We start from the raw sequence: 19733 nt of genomic DNA, 5'->3' as shown, positions 1-19733 counted from the left end.
CTTTTGTCTCTAGATCTGGCTCTCAATCCACTGAACTAGCCCAGCTACCCCTATTTTAGGTTGCAGTTTCTTTAGCAGATGTAGTTTTTACAGGGTGGGGTTGCTAGCCCCACGCCCAACCCTCCTCCTTTTTTCATCCGGGCTAGGGACCGTCCTTGGCCCAGGAGTGGTAAGGGTGGGCAGTAGGGGTCAAGTGACTTGCCCAAGGTCACACAGCTGGAAGTGTCCAAGGCCGGACTTGAACCTAGGACCTCCAGTCTCTAGGCCTGTCTCTCAATCCAGTGAGCCACTCAGCTGCCCCAAAATAGATATGAAGCAGGTTAATTAATTGGATATGCAGCTAAAAATATATCACAAGGATTATTCACTTTGACCAGGAGGGATTTATACCAGGAATGGAAGTCTATTTGAATATTAGGAAAAATTATCAGCATAATTGACAATATCAACAACCAAACTAACAGAAATCAAATGATCAATAGATGCACCAAAAGCCTTTGACAAAATCTACCACCTAATCCTATTGAAAACAATGGAAAGCATCAGAATAAAATGGCCTTTCCAAAACCATCAGCAAATATCATCTGCAATAGGGATAAGTTAGACTCTTTCCCAATAAGATCAGGAGTGAAGCAAAAATGCCCATTATCACTACTCTTATTTAATACTGTAAAAAATGCTAGATTCAGAAATTAGCAAAGAAAAAGGAAATGAAAGAATTAAAGTAGGCAATAAGGAATCTAAACAATCACTCTTTGCAGATGATATGATAATATTCTTAGAGAATCCTAAAAATCAACTAAAAAACTCTTTGAAGAAGGTCCGGTTAAGATAGTGGCAGAGTAAAAAGCATCTGCTTAACCTTTTCTAACCCAAACATAGAGGACTCCTCATGAGGACATAAAAACAAATCCAGACAAAGGAAGGGAACCCACAACAGGGCACAGCATTGAAGGTACGTGGGATCAGGGCATTTCCTTGCTAAAAGGAGGTGAAATAACTCTCACTAAAATGCAAGCTGAGCAACCCCCTGCTCTCCTCCCACACACACGATCTATAGGGCCAAAGTCTGTGCAAAAGAGTTAGAGCAAGTTTGGGTATCCATTAAGTCATTGGCAGCTACCTGGAATCACCAGGTCCTGCTCCTGAGAGCAGCAAGACTTGAGACCCCAAGAGGCTAAAAAGCCTTCCCTCAGACTTTGAACACAGACCTTGAGAGCAAGCTCGGACTCAGGTGCAGACTATAGATGCTGAAATCAGGCAGGGATCTTGGGTGGAGACTCAGTGCAGAGGGGCATATGACTATGGAAGCAGCATCCTGAGTAAATGAAATTAACTCTAGCCCATTCATAGTCAAAAATCTACTTACCCTAGGCATCTAGATTATATCATCCCCACCTTCCTCAAAAGGGGAGTGGAGATAAGTTAACCACACATGACAATAAGTATCAAATCAAAGGGGGCAGCTGGGTAGCTCAGTGGAGTGAGAGTCAGGCCTAGAGACAGGAGGTCCTAGGTTCAAACCTGGCCTCAGCCACTTCCCAGCTGTGTGACCCTGGGCAAGTCACTTGACCCCCATTGCCCACCCTTACCACTCTTCCACCTATGAGACAATACACTGAAAGTACAAGGGTTTTAAAAAAATGAATTAAAAAAAATAAGTATCAAATCAAGAACAAGGGACTGCCCTTTGGGCAGTCCAAATCAGTGTAGAGGCTGCCATTGGTCCACTTGAATTAGAGGTGGCCCACAGGAAATGACAAGAGAAGCTATCACTTTAAATACATGGGTTACAACCTGGTAAGGTTAGTGGAGTTCCAGCTTTGGACTTGGTGCTGAAGGTGCTCGGCTGAGACCTCAGAATGCTTCTACTCTGAAATGTCACGTGGGTAAGTTAGGCTGACTTCCTTGGCCTACCTTGGCGTTTCCAAACTCTGCCTTAAGTAGGCTTATAGCCTCTCTGATTTCTAAAGTCTTGTGGCTTGTAACCTAGTTTAATTAGCCTTTTAACCTTCTTTCTCTGTCCAGGTCTCTCCAGGACCAGCCTCTCCCTCTCTCTAATTACTTACATTTACCTTCCTTACCTAGAAATCTATCTACCAAAACAAACACAGGAATTATGTTAATACAACTACAAAACACTTTCCAAACAATTAAAACTAGATCTAAACAACTGCAAAAACATTGATTGGTTATAGGTAGGAAGAGCTAACATAAAAAAATGACCATTCTACCCGAAATAATTTACTTATTTAGTGCCATACCTATCAAACTACCAAAAAACTTCTTTACTGAATTAGAAAAAAAAACTATAACAAATTTCATTTGGAAGAACAAAAGATTGAGAATATCAAGGGAAATAATGAAAAAAAAAAGTGAAAGAAAGTGGCCTAGCAGTACCAGATATTAAACTATACTATAAAGCAGCAGTTATCAAAACAATATGTTACTGGCTAAGAGAAAGAAGGGAGGATCAGTGGTATAGACTTGGGGTAAGTGACGTCAACAAGACAGTGTATGATACACCCAAGGAGCCCAACTTTGGGGACAAAAATCCACTATTTGACAAAAACTGCTGGGAAAATTGGAAAAAATATGGGAGAGATTAGGTTTAGATCAACATCTCACACCCTACACCAAGATAAATTCAGAATGGGTGAATGACTTGAATATAAAGAGGGAAACTATAAATAAATTAAATGAACACAGAATAGTATATCTGTCAGATCTTTGGGAAAGGAAAGTTTATAAAACCAATCAAGAGTTAGAGAAAATTACAAAATGTAAAGTAATTATTTTGATTATACTAAATTAAAAAGCTTTTGTAGAAACAAAAACAATGCAACCAAAATCAGAAGGGAAACATCAAATTGGGAAAAAATCGTTAAGAGAAAACTCTGACAGGGGTCTAATTACTTAAATATACAAGGAACTAAATCAATTGTATAAAATATCAAGCCATTCCCCAATTGAAAAATGGGCAAGGGACATTAATTGACAATTTTCAGATATAGAAATCAAAAGTATCAATAAACACATGAGAATTTGTTCTAAATCTCTAATAATTTGAGAAATGTAAATCAAAACAATGCTGAGGTATCACCTCACACCTAGTAGATTGGTTAAAATGATAGAAGGGGAAAGAAATGAATGTTGGATGGGATGTGGCCAAATTGGGACATTAAAGCATTGCTGGTGGAGTTGTGAACTGATTCAACCATTCTGGATGGCAATTTGGAACTATCCTCTAAGGGCTATAAAAGATGGCCTGCCCTTTGTATCCAGCCATACCATTGTAAGATTTGTACCCCAAGGAGATCATAGATAAACAGACTTGTATGAAAATATTTATAGCCTCTGTAAGAGGGAAAACTTAGATTATATATATATATATATATATATGTATATATATATATATATATATTTAAGGTGTGGTCTCCAGGAATCAATGATTCAGATTGATTCCATAATTAAAATAGACCCAAGTCAGGATGGGTTTGATGGTAGTTAATTTACAATTAATGAAAGTAGAAGGTAGGGAAATAGAGAGAGTGAGAGGCTGGCCCGGACCTACAGAGGCCTGGACCAAGAGAGAGTTAAAAGGCTAATTAAACTAGGCTACTGGTCACAAGGCCTTAGCAATTAGAGAGAAAAAGAAGCCTTATTGATGTAAAGGCTCTAGAAATGCCAAGGTAGGTGAAAGGGAGCCAGCCTAACTTACCCACATTAAAATTCAGAGGGGAAGCTGCCTGAGGTCTCAGCAGAGATCCTTCAGCACCAAGTTCAAAGCATGAACTGCCCCAACAGGAAGTTTACCATCATATTTGAAATTCAGCAGCTTTTGTCACTTCTTGGAGGTTCACCTCTAATTCAAGTGGACAAATGGCAGCCTCAACACTGTTTTGGACTGCCCAAAGGGCAGTCCCTTTTTCTTGATTTGTTACTTATTTTCACGTGTGGGTAACTCATCTCCCCTCCCCACTAAGGGAGGTGGGGATGACATTATCTCTGGTGGCTTGAGTTTAAACTATGAATGGGCTTGAGCTAATTCCATTTACACAATCCCCACTTATGATCAATTTGGGTGCTTAGTCACCCCAAGTGATCATTTTGCATAATTACCTTATAGTCACAAATGTCTTCTAACTAAAATAGCTAGAGATAAGAGGGGAATGGAAGAGGGAGAACGCAAAACCAATGTTTTGCTAAGCTCATTGACAAAAAACCAATTGGGGGCAGTCCACATTTTACTAAATATGCTTTTTTCCCCTTCAAGTATTATACTATTCTTTGCCTTTTCATAATTTTCTTCTTTAACTTTTGGTTATTTAATTTAGTTACCCTCTAATTTTTTTCAATGAGTTTTTTTTAAATAATTTTATTTTTTAGAAAAGTTATCATGGTTACATGATTCATGTTCTTACTTTCCCCTTCACCACCCAACATCTCCCCCCCCCCTTATCCGATACCTACCTTGGCATTTCTAGAGCCTTTACATCAATAAGGCTTCTTTGTCTCTCTAATTGCTAAGGCCTTGTGACCAGTAGCCTAGTTTAATTAGCCTTTTTTTTTAATTTTTTTAAACCCTTGTACTTTCAGTGTATTGTCTCATAGTTGGAAGAGTGGTAAGGGTGGGCAATGGGGGTCAAGTGACTTGCCCAGGGTCACACAGCTGGGAAGTGGCTGAGGCCAGGTTTGAACCTAGGACCTCCTGTCTCTAGGCCTGACTCTCACTCCACTGAGCTACCCAGCTGCCCTTTAATTAGCCTTTTAACCCTCTCTCTCGGTCTGGGCCTCTGCTGGTCTGGGCCAGCCTCTCCCTCTCTCTATCTCCCTACCTTCTACCTTCCCAAATTGTAAATAAACTACCATAAAACCCATCCTGCCTTGGGTCTATTTTAATTATGGAATCAATCTGAATTTTTGATTCCTGGAGACCACACCTTAATATATATATATATATATATAATTTGAATTTTTTACTTGAATTACTTGAATTTTCCTTTACTTTTGTGACTATTCCCCAAGTCAGCCTTTCCATAGCTCGTTTTGGATCTGTGATTGGTGTAAAACTGCCAGACTGGGGAAATCAAACATTTTCTTTCCTTTAGCCTTTAAAATACATTAGAAAAGCAGCCTCTTTAACCTTGGCTGCAGGGCTCTGAAATTTCAGGTAGGGAGGTTGTTTCCAACCCCCTTGCCTTAGGGAACAAATAACACAATTAGATGACCCTTAGTTTCACCTGGGAAGGAATCCTATTTTTAAATTGCCTTACTGGGGACTAGCAGACTGCTTTTTTTCTTAGCTAGCCCAGGGACACACCTGAAAGGCTTAGCAGCAGCTCTGCTCCTCACCAAAGCAGAAGGCACTAGACTCAGCATATTAGTAGGGTCTTTTAGAGAGAGTAAATTTTAGGCTGGAATTAGGTTTTAGCCTTGTTTTACTCCTAGGAATCTACCTTCTTTTCAAAACTCCACATGTCTCTAGTTTAAAATCTTAAGGGAGAGGCTAAAGCCTGGTGGGGCCAGCTACAATTAAGCTGCCCTCTAGCCCAAAGAGGAAAGCACATGGTTTTAGCAGTTTTAGCTTCAGGGGGAAGGAGAAAAGAAAAGGCTCCTTCAGACTTTTAATATTGAAATTTTGAAACTGAAAAGAGTTTCAGCTACACCTTGTTGCCCCTCCCAAAGACACTCCCGCCTGCCTCAGGCTAGAGCCTTTGCCTTACCCTCCTATACCTTATCTCTAGAACTCAGCCCCAGGCTACAGGCTTTGTTTTCTGCCAGCCAGGAATAAAGGAAATTATAATCTAAAACAATAGAATCCAGGCCCAACCCTTAAAAAGGAAAAACCTACCCATTATTGGCATCTACTGACAAAAGGTAAAGCTACAGGCAACTTATCAATTCACTAAATTAAAATGTGGTTCCAACCCATTAACAACTTAGTGAATATCTGGGTCCAGACTTTCAATCACATGATCAAACTTGTAGGAGCAACTCTTTTTTGCTGGCCAGTAATCCCACAGAATGTATTACAAGGGATATATCTTGCACTATATTTGGGTGTAATGGTAATTCTTATAGGGGGAGTGGTTTATCTTTACTTCTCTGGGAAGAATTTACAAGAGATGAAAAATGCAGCTTCTAATATAGAACACCCTAGGGCACCACAGGCTTAATTATAACTCGAGATTGGACAATATGGAGCAGAGTATAGAGCAACTGATGGCTTCTGTAAAAATCCTTGCAAAGTATTTAAAAAGGAGAAAATGTAAAATGATGAAATTCCAACATAGGAGAGACTTATCTCTCCATACTTCCTCAGACTCCAAGGCTGCTCCTGCCACACCCTCCACTCAACTCATTGTTCCCAATACTGCCACACCCCCTACTACTCAGCCCACCCCACTGACAGTCCCTGCCACTGCTTCAGCCCCTAACCTCTCCTCCCTTGCCACTAATCACCAGGCAGGGAGCTTAGAGACAGGAATGCAAGATGATGCAGCACAAAGTCTATTTCCCTAATGGGAAGTACCCACTTTCAATAAAGAAGGGGTCTTGGCGCCTATTAGACACTCTACATCCTTCAGCCTGCAAGATTTAGCTAGATTCAAAGAAAATATGCCTAGTTTTAAAAAATAATCACTCTTAGTTTTAAGAAAATTGGAGAATATATTCCAAACTTATGAACCCAGTTGGCAGGATGTAGAAAATATATTAGATGAGTTTCTGACAGTTGGTGAGAAAGATAGAATCATTTCTCAGGCCAATCACAAGAAAGGTAAAGGAGGAACTAAATGGCCTCTCCAGGATCTGAACTAGGATTACAATTCTGTCCCAGATTACAAAAAATTGTCCAAAGACAGAGAAGCATTATTGTCAGCCATGAAAGCTTGTGCTGATATGCCTGACAGTTGGTTAAAATTTGAGGAAACCAAACAATATACCATTGAAACTCCCTCCCATTTTATGGACATGTTAATTGAGGTGGGGGAAGTATATATGGACCTTGATTTAACCATGGAATGTGATGTAAGACATGTATGGAGGCAATTCATTAAGAATTCCTGCAAAGTAGTCAAAGACTATTTTAAAACTAACTGCCCAACCTGGGAATCTATGAGTCTTGAGGAACTGAGGAAAGTAACATCTTATGTTTTGAAGGGTCATGCACAAAGAGATAAGGAAGACACTGACTCAATGGATACTGTTATCAAAAAATAAGTAAATAGGATAATCTTAGTTGATCAAATGAATGCAATTTGGGTGTGAGGAAGGATAATGGGGATATTAGGTGGTTATAAGGTGATTGGACAAGGAAAGAAGGTACGGGAAGGTATGTAGGAGATAAAGGAAATGGGGTATATAGGATAGGGCAGGTCAAACAGGTTTATTCCCAGACGTTTGAGACAGAGGATACAGGGAGGAAATTAGGGCCAGTAAGAAATATTTATATTTTGCCTGGAGGGTTTCTCTTGTTAGTTTCAAAGTCTCTTGAGGGAGAAGTTGAGAGGACCCCTCCCTGCCAGTCAAACTGATGGCTGGAGGAAGTCCTTGGGTAGGTACTTCCTGCCAGGATGGATGCCCCAGTTCTTTTAAGAAATAAAAGAAAAATGATTCCTTCCCCTTGAGCCATTGTCTTAAATTTCGACAAAATATTCACCAGCTGGTTTGAATAGGTAACAAGGGAACTTATTAATACCTGGGTCAGTCAGAAGGGGAAAAGGGTTCAGGGTTTTCTAACTGCTTCTAGGGAGAGGGGTGAGGGTGGGGGATGGTTTGCAGAGAGATTTAGACAGAGAAAGTCCGGCTCTCCCAGTAAGGAAGATTTGACTGCCTTTTAAGTAAAGTCTCTATCAAATCATTAAACTAGGGGTAACTTATTTGAGGATACTCTACTAGCCTATAAAAACTAACACCACAATGTCTAAACACCAAGCTCTCCCCTCCACCTGGACCCAAAGCAAATTTAGGGAAGGGGAGAATGGAGATGAGAGATCAGGGAGAGGTTTTCATATTGAAACACTGGGAGCTGAGAGTCTCACTGTTGATTGATAGGTGAAGACTGTCGGACCTCAGAATGTTCCCAGAGACCATGAGGACAGGGGAGAAAGCAGTTGGCCAGGGGGGAATAAATACCCTACCATCCTCTGAGAGAGTTTCTTTTCCCTTTCCTGTGGACCTGGGATCTGTAGACCCTGGTCTACTGGGATCTGAGGCTTGCTTGGCTCAACCTTGCAAGAACTCCTGTCTTGTACCTCATTGACATTTGCCAACCTGTATCCGGACCGTGAATCCTCTTATTCTTCTGTCCCCTACATATTTAGGTATTCAAACCATCCTTAGGTATCTAGGCATCCCGGGGCTCAGGAGGGATCCGGGAAGTGGGCAGGAGAAGAAGAAGAGGATGGAAAGGGGTGGTTCCTGAAGGCTGTGAAAGGCATAACATCTGGCAAAAGAAGAAGCTGAAAGACATCATACAACAGCTTGCTTGCTCTGGTTTGGCTGTGGCCAGGCTGAGCCAGAGGAGCTAATAACAAGCCAGAATCATTCACCTGCCTACAGAGCTGAGGGATTAGTTTATCAGAGATTAGTTCAGGGTTTCCTATTCCTCTTCCCATTTCCTAAATATTCCTTCCTTGCTAAATATTTATAAACTTTTCAATACCTTCCTGGAGTGGTTGTTTCATCACTTCTCTGGGAAGGGAGAAAACACAGTCAGATAAATGTGTCCAAGGCTAATAGAGCCCAATATCCATCATTAATCAACCCCAGGTGGGACCTGAAGTGATACCCATCTACTGACCTGAAGGATCCTGACTGGGCACTGTTATAAAGGAGGGAGGTGTTACAAAATCTAGCTAGGTGGCAAGACTCAGGTGATCTTGCACTAGTCACATGTCTGAAATACCACTGCTGTTACCCATTTAAGAGTGGTAGTATCCAGTTTACCCTCCCCATTATTTATAACAAGGTCCAGAGAAATTAGATAGGTCTAAATTTCCCCAAAACAAAATAAGCACAAGCCAAGGCCAAAGCAAAACCAAGCTGAAAGACCAAAGCAAAAGGCTCCAGCCACAGCGAAAGCCAGAAGGCAAAAGCCCCATCAGTTGGAACTTCACCTCTATTGATAGCTTTAAGTTCTAACTGACTTTCTGAAGATTCTAAGATGTTTAACTGATTATTTGTGACCATTAGAAATTACAGAAGCAAAAAGTTTCTATTATCCACCTTGCATTACAATACTTTAAAAGCAGAAATTAGAATGCTAAAGGAAAAACTGAAAAATAAAGGAGAGATTATAGCCCCTTTCCAAGAATCTATCAATCCATTATCTGCCAATTCTGTATGAAGAAAGGCCATATAATGATAAACTGTAGGAATTTCTTAAGAGTAATTGGAAATAATACCCAGTCAAAAGATAACTATAGGAATAACAACAGGAATAATAATAATAATGATGATGATGATGATGATGATGATGATGATGATGATGATGATTCCAGGAATAGCAACTTTAGGAGTGATAGAAATGCTAGAAATAAATTTCAGGAAGATGATAACTCATACCAAATGACCCCACAACAGTATATCTTAAGTGGAGTTCACCCTCAAACTATTCAGGGTGCTAATGCCCCTGGGTGGGGGTATGGAGGTATCTTTATGAAGGTGTAAGGGGGGGTGGAAGAGCCTTGGACTAAAAAAGGAAACCTTTGACTTTCCAGACTCTGATATTTTAATGCCAGTTATCCCCATACATTCTCCCCCAAATAGTAAGGCACCATGTAACACTAAAAGTGGGAAATTCATATTACAATTGTTTGCTGGACACTGGGGCTTCCAGATCAGTACTGGTGAGCAAACCAGATGAAAACTGTAATTCTATTGGCTCTCTAAACATAGTAGGGGTATCAGGAATACCTCAAAAGGTCCCAAAACTTCCTCCTCTCATGGTAATCATAGGACCCCTTACTGTGGAACACTCCTTTCTTTTAATGCCTGGATCCCCCACAAATTTTCTGGGAAGAGATCTATTATGTAAACTTAAATCCAAAATAATTTGCAATCCAGATGATTCTATGTCCTTAGAATTGCCGGAGGACTCTTTAAACTTGATCCCTATACTTCCCTCAGAGAGTCAGGAAATAAAAGAGCCTTCCACCTTTGAAATCCCAGATGATATCCCAAAGTCTCTCTGGGCCACATCTTCTACTGATGTGGGCCTACTTATATCAGCTGTTCCTGTTCACATTAGAACAAGAGCTCCCTCCATTCCTCAGTACCCCTTATCAAAAGAAGCTATTGAGGGAATCACCCCAGTAATAAATTCATTAATTGAGCAAGGAATAATAATCCATGCAAATCAGAATATAATACACCTATATTACCTGTTAAGAAGCCAAAATTAGGCCCAGATGGAAAAGCTCAATATCAATTTGTTCAAGATTTAAGGGCTACAAAAAGGGCTCATAAAGAGACATCCTGTGGTTTCAAACCCAAACACAATTATTTCCTCTATTCCCAGTACAGCCACTTACTTTACAATGGTGGACCTGTGTTCAGCCTTTTATTTGATTCCTATTCATGAGGGTTCCAGAAATACATTTGCCTTTACCTGGAATAATTATCAGGAGACCTGGTGTCGCCTACCACACGGGTACTCTGAAAGCTCCTCCCTCTTTGCACAGATTTTGAGCCAAGATACAGATAATATAACATTTAAAAACAATAAGTTAATTAAATATGTGGATGATTTACTCTTGGCTTCACCAGATGCCAAAACATATCAAGAAGATAGAAAACATCTTCTTTTAGAATTACATAAAAGAGGTCATATGATCTCAAAAGAAAATTTCAGTGGTATATTCCCAAAGTGGAATATTTAGGGTTTATTTTAACCACTGGTGCCTGTTATATTTCTCCTAAGCACATTGAAAATATTCAAAAATTGAGCGATCCTACCACTAAAAAACACTTAAGAGCAATCTTAGGAGCAACAAGTTTTTGTAGACAATGGATCCCTTGCTATGGGGAAATTAGTAAACCCCTTATAACACTAACAAAAGATTCAGTCTCTGAACCACTTAAATTAGAGCCAGAACACTGTCTGTCAAATTTAAAACAAACTATCCTGTTTGCCCCTGCTCTAGGCATCCCAGATTATAACAAACCATTTACTTTATATGTACATGAGCGTAGAGGGGTAGCTTCAGGTGTTTTAACTCAAACTTTGGTACCTTGCCAGCATCCAGTTGCTTATTATTTGGCCCAGCTGGACCCAATAGCTGCAGGAACACCACCATGTCTTAGAGGCATAGCTGCCACAGCTCTGCTAGTAACAAAAACTGTTGATCTAATATTGAGATGTCCATTAACAATTATGTATCCACATGAAATGGAAGCATTACTGCTAAAACATAGAACACAGGCATTTTCTGATCAGAGAATTACAAGATATGATGAAAATATTACTTTAAAACTCTGTACAACTCTTAATCCTGCCACCTTACTTCCTGATTTACCAGGTTCAGAAGAACCATTACATAATTCTGAAACACTAGTGTCCATGGCTGAAAAAACTCGAGACAATCTCCTGGACACTACTTTTAAAAATCCTGATTTAGTATTATTTACTGATGGTTCTTCTTTTATGAGGGATGGCATATGCTACACTGGAGCTGCTGTAGCCACAGAATTTGACACTGTATGGTCAGCTTCACTGCCCTCAAATCTAAGTGCTCAAGGTGCAGAACTCATAGCCCTTAAACATGCATGTATAATTGCCAAAGTTAAAAAGGCAACAATTTATATGGATTCTAGATATGCATTTGGAATTTGTCATGCAGTGGGTATGTTATGGTTCCAGAGAAGATTTTTAACCTCAGCTAGAAAAATCTCTAGCTAATGCAAAAATTATAATGAAATTCTTTCTGCTCTCTAGCTACTCAAAGCCCTAGCTTTAGTTCATTTCTCTGCCCATACAGGTGGCACTGACCCCGTCTCTAAGGGAAATGACCAGGCAGATACTGCTACAAAGCTAGCAGCTATAGAAGGGCCTGAATTAATTTTAACATTAACAACCACTGATGACTCAAATTTGTCACTTTCCTAGGATGAGAAGGAAGTAAAAAAATGGAAGCATAAATTTAAAGCTAAAGACATGAATGGAGTATGGGTGTCCTCTGAAGGAAAACCACTGCTCCCTAGAAACGTTTATCACCAAATTTGCCAATCCATTCATAAGAAATGGTCATTTTGGTACCCAGGGTATCTTGGACTCTGTTAAAAGGGCATGGATAGCTCCTGGCATAACCACTATAGCCTTTAAAGTGTGTGCAGCTTGCCTCGCCTGCCAAGAATATAACCAACATGACTTTCGTGGCAAGGATTTTGGTGGGCGTCCTTTGGCTTACACACCTTTTAAGCACCTGCAAATTGATTTCATAACAATGCCAAAGGCTAGACAATATAAATTCTGTCTAGTCATAGTGGATCAACTGACCAGGTGGTTGGTAGCATTTCCTACTGCCCGAGCCACAGCGGCTTTTGTTGCCAAAGTACTTTTAAAAGAAATCATTCCTCGTTTTGGCCTTCCTGCACATATTGACTCGGACAGGGGAAGTCACTTTACTGATTCAGTTTTATCTGAAATATATTCCTGTTTGGGGATAACTCCCAAACTCCATGTACCATTTCACCCCCAGAGTTCAGGCCAAGTTGAACGGATGAACAGAGAACTTAAAACTATGATTGGCAAATTATGCACTGAGACACATCTAAAATGGCCTGAAATTCTCCATCTAGCTCTATTTTATCTTAGAAGCAGGCCCAGGGGAGATTGATACATCTTACCATATGAGATGCTTTTTGGACATCCCCCTACTTATTGTCATGTGTAGGTAACTCATCTCCCCTCCCCACTAAGGGAGGTGGGGATGACATGATCTCTGGTGGCTAGAGTTTTAACTATGAATGGGCTTGAGCTAATTCCATTTACACACCAAGCTTTTTGTGGTGCCAAAAAACTGGAAAATGAGGGTATGCCCTTCTATTGGGGAATGGTTGAACAAATTGTGTTATATGCTGGTGATAGAATACTATTGTGCTCAAAGGAATAATAAACTGGAGGAATTCCATGTGAACTGGAAAGACCTCCAGGAATTGATGCAGAGTGAAAAGAACAGAGTCAGAAGAACATTGTAGACAGAGACTGATACACTGTGGTAAAATCAAATGTAATGGACTTCTGTACTAGCAGCAATGCAATGATCCATAACAATTCTGAGGGACTTATGGAAAAGAATGTTACCAACATTCAGAGGAAGAACTACAGGATAAGATACACAGAATAAAAGCAACTGCTTGAACACATGGGTTAAGGAGGTTATGATTGGGGAGGTAAATTTGAAACTACCACACAATGCAACTATCAACAAATTGGAAATAAGTCTTGATCAATGACACATGTTAAAACCAGTGGAAATGCACATCTGCTAAGTGGGGGGAAGAAGTCGTGTGGTGAAGGGGAAAGTAAGAACATGAATCATGTAACCATGATAACTTTTCTAAAAAATAAAAATTATTTAAAAAAAACTCATTGAAAAAAATTAGAGGGTAACTAAATTAAATAACCAAAAGTTAAGGAAGAAAATTATGAAAAGGCAAAGAATAGTGTAATACTTGAAGGGGGAAAAGCATATTTAGTCAAATAGAGAAATATCAAGTATTCCAAATGAAAAGATCAGAATTTATGAAAAATAAATCATAAGGGACTCAATAATATTAAACTATTTACAATACTATGTGAGAAAGATAATACAATTTACTTATAAGAACATTATCAATATTAAGTCAGAAGGATTTTACATAGAGAGTACAAGAGTGATTTTATTACGTGGAGATGACATAAAAATGAAATAGGTAAGAATTCAATAACATCACCTCTACAAGAAAGAGTTGAAACAGAAAATGAAAAGTTAAAATATGGGATTAGAGAAGAATTGATTATGTTTCAATAGAAGTAAAAAAAAGCAATGGTAGCATTCATAATCTTAGTCAAAGGGAAAGCAAATATAAATATAATTAAAAGGTGTAAGAAGAAAAAGGACTTTTAGTTATTTGATCCAAATTGTCTCCTTTCAGACCTTCCCTCTCCCCTCCCAGACCAGTCAAGCAATTTGATCTGAATCATATATGTATTATGTAAAACATATCTCCATATTGTTCACTTTTGTAAAAGAATAATCATAAAAACAAAACCCCAAAATAAAAAGCTATAAAAATTTAATCAAGTTAAAGTGAAAAATTGTATACTTTGATTTGCATTCTGGCTCCAAGATATCTTTCTTTGGAAATGGATAGCAGTCTTTGTCTTAAGTCCCTCAGAATTACACTGGATCATTTTATTGCTGAGAGTAGCTAACTCAATCAAAGTTGATCATTCCACAATATTAATGTAACTGTGTACAATGTTCTATTTCTGCTAATTTCACTCTACGTTGGTTCATGTAGGTCTTTCTAGCTGTTTCTGCAATCATCCCCTTCATCATTTCTTACAATACAATAGTATTCCATTATCATCATATATAACAATTTGTTCAACCATTCTATAATTCTTTGTCACCAAAATAAAAACAGAGAAGCTATAAATATTTTTATACAAGTAGGAACTTTCTCCTTTTTTATCTCCTTGAGATACAGGCATAGTGAAAGTATTACTTGGTCAAAGGGTGTACACTGTTTTATAGCCCTTTGGCCATAATTCCAAATTGCTTTCCAGAATGGTTGGATCAGTTCTCAACTCCACCAGCAATGCATTAGTATCCCAATTTTGCCACATTTATCACTTTTCATTACTGTCATATTGGCCATATGATAGGTGTGAGGAGGTACCTCAGAGCTGTTTTAATTTGCATTTCTCTAATCAAGAAGAATTTAGAACATTTTTATGATTATTGACAGTTTTGATTTATTCATCTAGAAATTGCTCATTCATATACTTTGATCATTTGTCACTTGGGGATTAACTTGGATTCTTATAAATGCAACATGGAAATGGCAGGGTGGAATTCCTGCAAATACAGGGTCAATCCTCACCCAGAATTCCAGGGGACCCCCCTGGAAAATTCCGGGTGAGGGAACAGTTTGAAAGCAGTTTAACAGTTGATTCATGGGGGTTGAAGTGAGCAGGTCATGCTGCTTGCTGATCCAGGTTTTGGGGATTGCTTTAGAGGCTATCTGGGGCAAGAACCATCTTGGTTCTGCTCAATGGTTTGCTTGTTTATCTGAATTAGACCTTTAGCAACAGCACAATTGTTATTTAGATATTTTAGATATTAGAAGTGATAATTACAGGCTTGAGGGCAAGCTAGCTAAAAGTCTGCTACTCCCTCCTTGGGGGGAGGGGCAGTTTCTACCTAAAGGTTCAGGGCTTCCCAGATCTTATCCAGATCTTTGATACCCCTTCCTTGCCTGCCTTCTTTTATCAGTATAAACTTCATTTTTTGGGAGCAGTGCCTGTTTATTTTTCTGAGAATACTTACATCCGATTTCAGCTAAGTTTCTTCAGCTGTTGGGCCCATACATGTTAGATTCCTCTGTCCCTGATAATACTGCAACATTGAAATGGAAGGTTGGAATTCTGGGTGGTGCTTGACCCTGTATCTTGCAGGAATTTCACCCTGCCATTTCCATGTTGCAAAAAATGATCAAGTTCTTTGTATTTGACAAATGAGACCTTTATCAGATAAATGTTATAACCTCCCCACCACCACCACAACCACAATTTGTTATTTCCCTTCTAATCTTGGTTACATTGATTTTGCGTATACAAAATCTTGTCCATTCAAAATAGTAAACATAATTAATTTTACTTGTAATGCTCTCCATCTCCTGTTTGATCATAAATTTTTCCCTTCTCCATAGGTCTGACAGGTAATCTACTCTATGTTCCCCTAAATTACTTATAGTACCAACATTTACATTTAAATCATAGACCCATTTTGACCTTATCTTGGTAAAGTGTGTGATATATTGGTCTACACTTTTCTGTTTTTCCCAATAGTTTTTGCCAATTAGTAAGATCTTATCCCAAACCTTTGGATCTTTGTGTTATCATACTAGATCGTTGATGTCATTTACCTTTTATCTATTCCATTGAGTCACCATTCTATTCCTTAGCCCAGTGAGGGGCAAACTTTTAAAAGAGGGGGCCAGAGGAAAGGAAATGCTCATCTGTCAGTCTGTTTCCTAGTCAAATCTTTCAAAGTTTCATTGTATTGTATCCTATTCATTGTATTCATAAGATTAGGAATAATGTCCCATGGCTGGATAGAACATTCCAGGGGGCCCAAATCAAGCCCACAGGCTGTAGTTTTCCCTTCATTGCCTTAGCCCATACCCAACTGTTTAGAGGATTACTGATTTTTAGTACAGTTTGTGATGTGGTATTGCTAGGCCACAGTCCTTTACATTTTCCCCCATCAACTAGCCTTTTAGTCTTGATCTTTTGTTTTTCTATGTGAATTTTATTATTTGTTTCAAGTGTTATAAAACACTTATGAGGACTTTAATTGGAATGACACTTAATAAGTAATTAATTTTGGTAGCATTGTATTTTTTATTATATTAATTTTCCCTACCCAGGAGCAATTAGTGTTTTTCCAGTTATTTAGATCTAAATTTATTTCTGTGAAAAGTGTTTTGTAATTATGTTCATATAATTCCTACTTTTGTCTTGGCAGATTCCCAATTATTTTTTATTGTCTAGAGTGATTTTAAAGGGAATTTCTCATTCTATCTCTTGCTGTTGGACGTTGTTGGTAATATGTAGAAATGTTGATGATTTATGTGTTTTTATTTTGTACTCTGCAACTTTGCTAAATTTATTATTTCAACTAAATTTTAGATGATTCTCTAGGATTCTATAAATATATCATTAAATCATCCACAAAGAGTGAAAGCTTAGTTTTCTCATTTCCAACTATAACTTCTTCAATTTATTTTTCTCTTATTGCTCAAACTAATATGTTTAGTACAATATTAAATAATATGGCGATAATGTTTCATTTGTTTCATTTCTGATCTTATTAGGAAGGTTTCTAACTTTTTCTCATTGCAGATGATACTTGATGATGCTTTTAGGTAACTACTGCTTATTATTTTAAGGAAAGACACATTTCTTTCTTCGTAATGTTTTAATGGGAATGAGTGCTGTAATTTGTTACAGGCTTTTTCTGCATCTGTTGAGATAATCCTGAGATTTCTATTAGTTTGATGATAGTTTTCCCAATATTTAAATAACCTTGCATTCCTGATATAAATTCCACCTGCTTATGGTGAATAATCCTTATGATATATTGCTTCAGTCTGCTAGTATCTTACTTAAGATTTTTGTATCAATGCTCATCAAGGAAATTGGTCTGTAATTTTTTTTCTCTGATTTTTGTCTTCCTGGCTTAGGTATCAACACCACATTAGTGTCATAAAAAGAATTTTGTAGGACTTCTTTGCTTATTTTGATAAAAAGTTGGTATAGTATTAAGATTATTCGTTCTTTAAATGTTAGATAGAATTCACTTGTGAATTCATCTGTTCTGGGCAATTTTTTCTCATAGAGTTCTTTGATGGTTTCTTTAATTTCATTTTCTTATATGGGATTATTTACATATTCTATTCCCTCTTTTGTTAATCTAGGCAATTTATATTTTGGTAAATATTCATCTATTCCACTTAGATGATCAGATTTATTGTCATATAAATTGGCAAAATAGATTCTAATAATTTCTTTACTTTCCTCTTTACTAGTGATGAAATAACCCTTTTCATTTTTGATACTAGTAATTTGATTTCTTCTTTATTTTTTATCAATCAAATTAATCAGTACTCTATTTTTATTTGTTTCTTTTTCATAAAAAAGAACAACAACTTCTACTTTTATTTATTAGTTCAATAGTTGTTTTATTTTCAACTGTAATAATTTTTCCTTTGATTTTTAGGACTGTCAATTTAATCCTTAATTAAGTGTTTTAATTTATTCTTTTTTAGCTTTTTTTTAGTTGTTTGCTCAATTCATTGTCCTTTTCTTCTCTATTTTTTTGATATAAGCATTTGGAGACATAAATTTTCCTATAAGTACTGTGTTATCTATATCCCATAAATCTTAAAATGTTGTTAACTCATTGCCATTTTGTTTAATGAAATAATTGATCATTTCTATAATTTGTTCTTTGGCACATTCCTTTTTTAGAATTAGATTGTTTAGTTTCCAATTAATTTTTAATTTGTCTTTCCATGAACCTTTATTGATTGTAATATTTATTGTATTATGACCTGAAAAGAATGCGTTTATTATTTTTAACTTTCTCCAATTAGTGGTGAAGTTTTTATGCCCTATACATCATTAATTTTTTGTATGTACCATGTATTAATGAAAAGAAATTATATTCCTTTTTTAATCCCCATTTAATTTTCTCCAGAGATTTAATAAATCTAAATATTCTGAAATTTCCTTCACTTTCTTTAGTTCTTTCTTCTTTATTTTTTGGTTAGATTTATCTGGTTCTAAGAAGGAAATCTTGAGATTCTCCACTAGTACAATTTTATTGACTATTTCCTCCTTGTTCTTTTAGGTTCTCTTTTAAAAATATGGATGCTAAAGCATTTGGTACACATTTGTTAGGTATTAATATTACTTAACTCTCTATGTTACCTTTGATCAAGATGTAATTACCTTCCTACTCTCTTTTAATTAGATCTATTTTTGCTTTAGTTTTATCTGAGTTCATGATTGCTATTCCTGTTTCTCTTCATCTCAGTTAAAGCCCAATAGATTTTACTCTACCCCTTTACCTTAACTATGTTTTTTCAACCTTCTTCAAATGTTTTTCATGTAAACAAATTATTGTAGGATTCTGATTCTTAATCTACTCTCCTGTCCTCTTCTGTTTTATGGGTGAGTTCTTTCCATTTACATTCAGTGTTATGATTACCTTCTGGATGTTTCCCTCCATCTTGTTTTCCCCTTTTGATCTTGTATTTTCTCCTTTTACTCTTTCCTTCCACACAAGTGTTTTGATTTTAATCATACCTCAATTACTTCTCTTTTATATTACTTCCTTCCCTGCATAACCAATCTTAATTAGTTAGGATTATATACCTCAATGATTCTTGTTGTTATTTCTTTTCTGTGCTAATTCCAATGAGATAAAATTTTAAACATTTCCCGAAACCACCATCATCTTCCCCTCTATTATAAGTTTTTTTCAAGTCCCTTGAAGTGATATAATGCATGCCATTTTACCTCTCTTTTTTCTCTATGCAGTCCTCTTTTTCATCCATTTATTTATTTTGCACGTTATCCTAAACAGCTTACTTCCATATCCTCTATCTATGTTTATTTCTTTGAACTACTATTACAATCATAAAAAATTTAAACCAGAAATTGCATCTTTCCTCATAGGAACATAAATAATTTGATATTATCTAGTTCCTTAAGTTTTCTTTCTCATTTGCCTTTTTATGCTATTTTTGAATCTTATATTTGCAATCAAATTTTCTTTTTAGGCCTGGTATTTTCATCAGTAATGCTTGTAAATCTATTTTATTAAATGACTCTTTTTCTCCTGAAAGAATTTAGAGTCAGTTTTCCTGAGTAAGTAATTCATATTTTTAAACCTAGTTCCTTCACCTTTTGGAATATCATGTCCTAAGTTTACTAATTCTTTAATGGAGAA

This window comes from Gracilinanus agilis, chromosome 1 (genome assembly GCF_016433145.1).
Source record: "Gracilinanus agilis isolate LMUSP501 chromosome 1, AgileGrace, whole genome shotgun sequence".
NCBI classification, from domain to species: Eukaryota; Metazoa; Chordata; class Mammalia; order Didelphimorphia; family Didelphidae; genus Gracilinanus; species Gracilinanus agilis.
Note: the sequence above shows the minus strand (reverse complement) of the source record.